We start from the raw sequence: 8,303 nt of genomic DNA, 5'->3' as shown, positions 1-8,303 counted from the left end.
ATCATTTGTCATCACTTTGCATGATTAGGGTAGTTTTGCATGCATGTTGCATATTTGAGTTGTTTCAGGTGCTTCGGGGCTATTGGTGTTCAGAAAGAGGAAAAACATAGCTGAAAGTCACATTTGGACCATTCTGCTCGATCACCAGTAGCAGAGAGGGAAGCAGTCAGCTCAGCAGATCATCAGGAGTGTTCTGCTCGATCACAGGGCAGTCAATCCTGCCAATTCACAGTTCTGCTCGATCACAGGGCAGTCCATCCTGCCAGTTCACAGTTCTACTCGATCGCAGGGTTGAAGAAGCAGTCCAGAGCGTGCCACCAACCAATCTACTCGATCACCACTTCAACGCCACCACTCGACCACATACTCGATCACGAGGTCGAGTACCATCATCCTGGCCACGGAAGCAGATGCTCGACCACAACCTGCCACAACACTTGATCGCATCCTCTGTCGACATACTCGATCGTGTCAGTCGAGCATTCCCCAGCAAGCCTCCCTCAGATCACTCGAGCAGATGCTCGATCACCACCTCCACGCAGCCTCTTGATCACAAGCTTCAGAGTCTTCTCAGATCCCCACTCAACCAGACATTGAGCATAAGGAAGAGAAGAGGATGAAGCAGAACGCGAGCACATACTCGACCCAAATGCTCGATCACAACATGCCCAAAGCAAGAAAATCGCAAGGCGCCAACTTTATTCAACCTCTCTACTCGATCACAAGGGTCGAGTATCTCCGTAAACCGCCCTAATACTTTGTCGTCTTGTGATTTAGGGTTTCCTAGTATTTGCTATAAATAGGTTGTTTCTCATAATTTTCAGACTAAGTTTTTATTCTGTCTAAGTTATTTTCTGCAGAACAATTAGTGTTTCTTCATCTTTGTAATCCAGATTTCTCTTAATCTATTGAGTATTTGCTTTTGATTTCTTCTACAAAGTTGTTCATCTTGTTGAGATCTTGCTAGTATGAAGTTTTTATGCATTTCTGGGTTTATGTTCAAGTTCATGAGTTTTGAGTAGTGATTAGTGTTCTTGAGGATGGGTTAGAGTAGTTTAGAATCCTTGATCTGCTGGGTGGTTGAGTTTGATTGGTAGATCCCTTCTGGATTAGTTGTTCTTAATGCTGATTGCTTTCTGATCAACTGGAATCTGAGCCCAGACATTTCCGCACCCAAAAGGTGTTCGATGAAATGTCTGAACCACTAATTCCAGAGATTCGTGGCTCTGTACCAAGGTATTGGTTACAGGGAGCGTTTTGGCTTAGACTTGTTGTTTCGTAATGCCTGTTAGGTTAGCTCTCGTCAATGGTGATTGAGTCTGGGACTAGCTTTGCTTGAGGATCTCTGTTGCGGTAGCACTTTGATTTGGCTATTGAACTTGTTGTCTAGGGATAGTTTGTTGAGCATGTTAACCACCTGTTAGATTAAGGAGACTTCACTACTCGATTACCCCATCCTCGGGAATATCTCTTCCAATTGATTTCTTTGTTCACATCGCTATTGATTGCTTGATCTCGTTACTTGTTGCTTAGTTTTTGCATTTTTACTTATTTCACTTGAAGTACTCGACCACATCCAGTGTCTGGCAAACGGACTGTGTGGTAGAGTAGTTTTATGGCAGTTTCTGCTGTTACTCGACCTGATACTCGACCACACCCAGTGCTTGGCATCAGGCTGTGTTGGTCGAGTATATTAGCTATTTCTGTTATAATTTCTGTTTTTGCATGATCACTTAGGATTGTTAACAACATCAAAACCTGTTATTGCTTGGCTTGACTCTGTAAAATCTGATTGCATCTTGATTGCTAGCATCACACCCATTTGGATTGACACCTTAAATACTACAATGACATGATAGTGATTTAAGGATAATTGATCTTAGCTAAAATCCTACTATCAATTGTTCTACTTGCGTAATAGATGACATGGAGCTTCTTGTCAATCTTTTGTCCTAAGACTGCTCCTACAGCGTAATCTGAAGCGTCACACATGATTTCGAATGGATAGTCCCAGTTTAGAGCTTGGACTATTGGAGCTGAAATCAAAGCTTCCTTGATGAGTTGAAAAGCTTTCAGGCATTCCTCATCAAAATCAAACTCTGTTTCCTTACACAGCAGTCTTGTCATTGGTCTTGTCAGCTTGGAGAAATCCTTGATGAACCTTCTATAAAACCCAGCATGTGCCAGAAAACTTCTCACGTCCTTGACACTCTTTGGTGGTTGCAGTTTCACCATAACCTCAATCTTTGCTCTGTCAACCTCTATACCCTTCTCTGAGATCTTGTGCCCCAATACAATGCCTTCCTTGACCATGAAGTGACATTTTTCCCAGTTCAGTACCAAGTATGTCTCCTCACACCTAGAAAGCACCCTGCACAGATTTGACAAACAAGAGGAGAAAGAAGAGCCATACACGGAAAAGTCATCCATGAACACCTCAACCATCTCCTCAATTAAATCCGAGAAGATAGAAGTCATGCACCGCTGAAATGTAGCTGGTGCATTACAAAGACCAAAAGGCATTCTTTTATATGTAAAGGTTCCATATGGACATGTGAATGTAGTTTTCTCTTGATCATTAGGGTGAATTGGTATTTGAAAGAAACCACTATAACCATCAAGAAAACAATAATATGGGTGATTAGCTAACCTCTCTAGCATTTGATCAATGAATGGAAGTGGAAAATGATCTTTCCTAGATGCAGAATTCAACTTCCTGTAGTCAATGCACATTCTATGTCCAGTTATAGTTCTAGTAGGTATGAGCTCATCTTTATCATTTTTTACAACAATCATACCTCCTTTCTTTGGAACACAATGAACTGGAGATACCCTAGTGCTATCGGAGATAGGGTAAATTACACCTGCTTCCAATAGTTTAAGTATCTCCTTCTTTACAACTTCTTTTAAGTTAGGATTCAACCTTCTTTGGGGTTCAATGCTTGAATAAGATTCATTTTCAAGATGAATGCGATGTGTGCATAAACTAGGTGAAATGCCTTTTATATCATCAAGTGAATAACCAATGGCTCTTCTATACTTTTTTAGTTCAGTTAACAGAAGATGCACTTGTTCATCAGTTAATGCATCATTCACAATAACAGGATATGTAGAGTTGTTACCTAGAAATGCATACCTGAGTCCTTTGGGAAGCGGCTTAAGTTCAACTTTTGGTGCTTTGAGTTCAGACCAGTCGTCTGACTTTGGAATGATCAGCTCCGCAGGGATGTCACCTATTGTGGTCGAGTGTTCAGTCGAGTAAGTCCTCGAGTGAGCAGGTTGAGCCTGAGTTGAACCTTCTTCATTCACTGCCATCACTTCTGTTGCTGACCCATTCAATTCCTCAAAGGATTCTGACTCTTCTACTGCTTTGAGTGAGTCCAACAGCTTCTGGTAACCCAAAGTTTCTAAATGCAGAAACCTTTCTTCACCATTCTTGGTCAAAGCGCTCTTAAGGTGATCTTCTTCTGCTAGCTCCTCTAGTAACTCATCAGCTAACTGATCCATTTCTTCAATCCAAAAGAGTTGTCCTTCTATAGTTGGCTTCTTCATTGCATCCTTTATATCAAAGGTCATTTTAAGGTCTTTACCAAGATTCAGATCGATCTTCCCCTTCTTGACATCAATGATAGCTCCAGCAGTCGCCAAGAAAGGTCTTCCCAGAATCAGAGGGTCCTTTGGTTCTTCATCCATCTCAAGCACTACAAAATCAGTAGGTATCTCTACGACTCCGATCTTGATTGGTTAGTCTTCAAGCAGGCCATGAGGTATTCTGATAGATCTGTCTGCTAGAATCAGAGAGATATTGCAAGTTTTGTATTTGCTGAAACCAAGTCTTTTTGCAACTGAGAGAGGCATGAGGCTCACTGATGCACCTAGATCGCAGAGGCATCTGTTGAATGATAAAGGACCTAATGACCATGGTAGAGTGAATGAGCCAGGATCACCAAGCTTCTTTGGAATGATCTTCTTCTGTATAATAGCACTGCATTCATGGCTCAGCACTACCATTCCTTGAACTTCTTGAATTCTCTCCATGATCAAGTCTTTCAGAAACTTGTGGGAATCCGGAATAAGTGCGAGAGCATCAACAAGAGGTATCCTTGATTCAACTTCACTGATGTTCTGTACTTATCTGCTAACGCTTTCTTGTGACGACCAGGAAATGGAAGTGGGGGCTCCCCCCCGAGGAGGAACAAAAACCTTCTCCTTGTTTTTAAAAAGCTTTAAAGTTTAAGAGCAGTAGATGATATTACTAGAGTTGGTGGTCGAGTAACACGGTCGAGTGGAGGGTCGAGAACATCAGATGGCTTCTCAGCTTGATCTTTATGGAGACTGAAATCCTCCCCATCTTGGTCTTCACTGTCCTCAGTGGCTGGCTTAGGTCCCTCTTTGGTCGGAAGTTCTTTACCACTGCGCAAGGTGATAGCATGAGCTTGAGCATAGTCTTTTGGATTCTGAATTGCTTTGCCTGGAAGTTGGCCTATAGGTTTTGGAGCATAAGTAGATGCAGATTGTCCCTCTAAGTATAGGACTTTGGAATTCAATGCCTCTACTTTGACATTCAGGTCATTGTAGCTACAATCCTGCTTATTATGTAATTCAGATATCTTCTTAGCAATCTCCATGGAGCCAGATGCTTGTCCTTGGAGAAGCTGTTGTAGCATTTGCTTCATGTCAGAATCAGGAGCAGCCGGACCTTGGTGTTGCTGAGGTGCAAACCCAGGTGGTGGTTGCTGCTGGTAGTTCCCTTGAAATTGTTGCTTGGGAGCAAAATCTTGGTTGTAGGGACAAAAGGTTTATTCTGACCCTGCTGTTGTTGTGGAGGATACACTTGATCCTGTGGATTAGCAACGTTGGTGCTACGGTAAGAAAGGTTGGGGTTGTTAGTCTTGAAGTTGTTATACCCTTTGTAGCCACCTTGATTGTTGATGTAGCTGACCTCTTCTAACTGGTTCCCCTCCCCATCTTGGACTTGATACTGGTCGTCATCAACTAGAAAGTACACATGCTTCTGCTGGCCAAGGAGAATCTTATCTAATTTCTCATTAAGAGCCTTCATCTCTTTCTTGTGTTTATCATCCGAGTCAACTGTTCCTCTGTTGGTCCTGTCGCAGTCCTCGTTGTAATTACCATCTGACTAAGCTAAGTTCTCAACCAATTCCCAGCCTTCAGCAACATCCTTGTTTTGGAAATTTCCATTGCTCGCGGTATCTAGAAGCATTCTGATCCGTGGAAGAGCACCTCTGTAGAGTGTGCTGAGCAGTGAGGCTTTACTGAAACCATGATGAGGACATTGGTTGGTGTAACTTTTGAAGCGCTCCCAGGCCTCACAGAAGCTTTCTCCATTCTTTTGGGCAAAACCAGAGATCTCATTCCTAAGCCGTGCAGTCCTTGCGTTGGAGAAGAATTTTGTAAGAAAGGCCTTCTTGCAGTCATCCCAGGATGTGATGGATCCAGGTGGAAGATTCTTTTCCCAGATTTGTGCTTTGTCACCCAAGGAGAATGGGAACAACCGGAGCTTGAATCCATTTTCACTGACTCCGTTGATTTTTGTTAGGCTGCAGAGCCTATCAAATTCGTCTAAGTGGTCGAGTGGGTCTTCCATAGGCAGACCATGGAACTTGTTTCCCTGAATCATCAAGATGAGACCACTTTTAATCTCGAAGTTGTTGTTTTTGACAACAGGAGGCACAATCCCTTGCCTCTGATGGTGGTTTCTTGGTGCATCTCCAGCACCAATGTTTGTAGGCAGATTGTTGACATCTTGTTCATCAGCCATTCTGAAAGGATGGTTGTGTTTAAGGTCTATAGTGTCTCTCCTTTCCCTTAGTTCTCTGTCAATACGGTCAATGTTATCATTGAAAAGGAGGTTCTGGTTGCCTTTTGATCGAGTTTGCATACAGCAGGGTTGTACCTGGATCAAGAAGACAACAAGAAAAACACAAAGTTAGTAACCTAAGTGAAAATTGAAATAGAACTTGATCTAAGCAAGTCTGAAATCTCAAATGTAACAAACAAACACCCAAATGGCAACGACGCCAAATTGATAGTCGGATTTTAACTAGTTCTCAATTCCTTAAAGTACTATCATATCATTGCAGTATTTAAGGTGTCAATCCAAATGGGTGTGATGCTAGCAATCAAGATGCAATCAGATTTCACAGAGTCAAGCCAAGCAATAACAGGTTTTGGTGTTTCTAACAATCCTAGGTGATCATGCAAAAACAGAAATTCTAATAGAAACAGGCAATATACTCGATCACACAGCTTGATGCCAAGCACTGGATATGGTCGAGTATCAGGTTGAGTACCACACAGAAGCTGCAACAAATGTACTCTACCACACAGTCCGTTTCCAAACCACTGTGTGTGGTCGAGTACTTTAAATGAAATAAGTAAAAATGCAAAAACAAAGCAATAGGCAACAAGATCAAGCAATCAATAGCGATGTAAACAAGGAAATCAATTGGAAAAGAAATTCCCGAGGATGGGATAATCGAGTAGTGAAGTCTCCTTAATCTAACGGGTGGTTAACATGCTCAACAAACTATCCCTAGACAACAAGTTCAATAACCAAATCAAAGTGCCACCGCAACAGAGATCCTCAAGCAAAGCTAGTCCCAGACTCAATCACCATTGACGAGAGCTAACCTAACAGGCATTACGAATTAACAAGTTAAAGTCAAAACGCTCTCGGTAACCAATACCTTGGTACAGAGCCACGAATCTCTGGAATTAGTGGTTCAGACATTTCATCGAACACCTTGTGGGTGCGGAAATGTCTGGGCTCAAATTCCAGTTGATCAGAAAGAAATTAGCATTAAGAACAACTAATCTAGAATGGATCTATCAATCAAACTCAACCACCTAGCAGATCAAGGATTCTAAACTACTCTAACCCATCCTCAAGAACCCTAATCACTACTCAAAACTCATGAACATTAACATAAACCCAGAAATGCATAAAAACTTTATATTAGCAAGATCTCAACAAGATGAACAACTTTGTAGAAGAAATCAAAAGCAAATACTCAATAGATTAAGAGAAATCTGGATTACAAAGATGAAGAATACACTAATTGTTCTCCAGAATAAAAACTTCCTCCTGGAAATTAAGAGAAACAACCTATTTATAGTAAATACTAGGAAGCCCTAAAACACAAAACGATAAAGTTTTAAAGCGGTTTAAGAGAGTACTCGACCCTTGTGATCGAGTAGGAGCAATCGAGTAAAGTTGACGTCTTGGTGGATTCTTGCTCCAGTCATGATGTAATGCTTCATCCTCTTCTCTTCCTTATGCTCAATGTCTGGTTGAGTGCGGATCTGAGAAGCCTCTGAAGCGTGCAGTCGAGTGCTTGGTCGAGTAGGTTGGTGGAGGGTACTCGACCATGTTGGTCGAGTATGTGATCGAGTGCTTCTGAGGATTATCTCCTGGAGATGCTCGATCGGGTAATCCGCTTGGTGATGAGAGGATGTGGTCGAGTGTCTTGAGAGGATGGCTGCTGAGAGTGCTCGACTGAGTGTTCAACCTGGTGCTCGACTGAGTGCTCATTAGTAGCTCCAATTCACCTGAAAACCAAAGATATGTGCAACATACATGCAAAGCTATCCTAAACATGAAATGTGACGACAAGTGATGAGAAATGGTATGAAACAATGACAAATGATGATAAAGTGATGCTAAATGGATGCTTAAAACATGTAAAATATAGACATATCAGTAAGACCCAACTTATGCATACAAGAACAGTATCTCATCTACCCAATAACATAAACCGTGTTTACACCAGCAGATGGTACTACCCTCAAGCCCATAAAATGATCCTAGTTCTACCCTTTTGCACTCAAGGCATTTTTTCTCATTTTTATCTTTGATCATATCACTCTTTCTTTTTCTCTGACTCTGTTCTTAAGTAGAAGTTTTTTTTTACTTGATGGATCTAGTGGGTTTTTGTTTTCTTTGACAACTATGGCTCTTGTTATCTTCTTATGATAAAGACTTTTCTAAATTTTTGCTTTTGTTACAGAGCCTATCTATTCGAATTTTAGTTCCTCAAAACCCATTACTAGACTAACTTGTTTCTCAACTTCCTTCTCCTAAAAACATTAACCTTTACCTTCTTTTACTCATATACTCGATCTCTACCCAAAAATAGACTCCCACCTAGTCCTATCTAGTCCAGAAAACATGGACTAGAACTACATGAGACACTACTCTTGTCGGTTCAAACCTAACACTTTCTACCAAGCTCAATCCTGAAACAGGCCTCACAATCACACACGAGATATTACAGGGCTTA

The sequence above is a fragment of the Arabidopsis lyrata genome (genome assembly GCF_000004255.2).
Source record: "Arabidopsis lyrata subsp. lyrata unplaced genomic scaffold ARALYscaffold_8, whole genome shotgun sequence".
NCBI lineage: Eukaryota > Viridiplantae > Streptophyta > Magnoliopsida > Brassicales > Brassicaceae > Arabidopsis > Arabidopsis lyrata.
Note: the sequence above shows the minus strand (reverse complement) of the source record.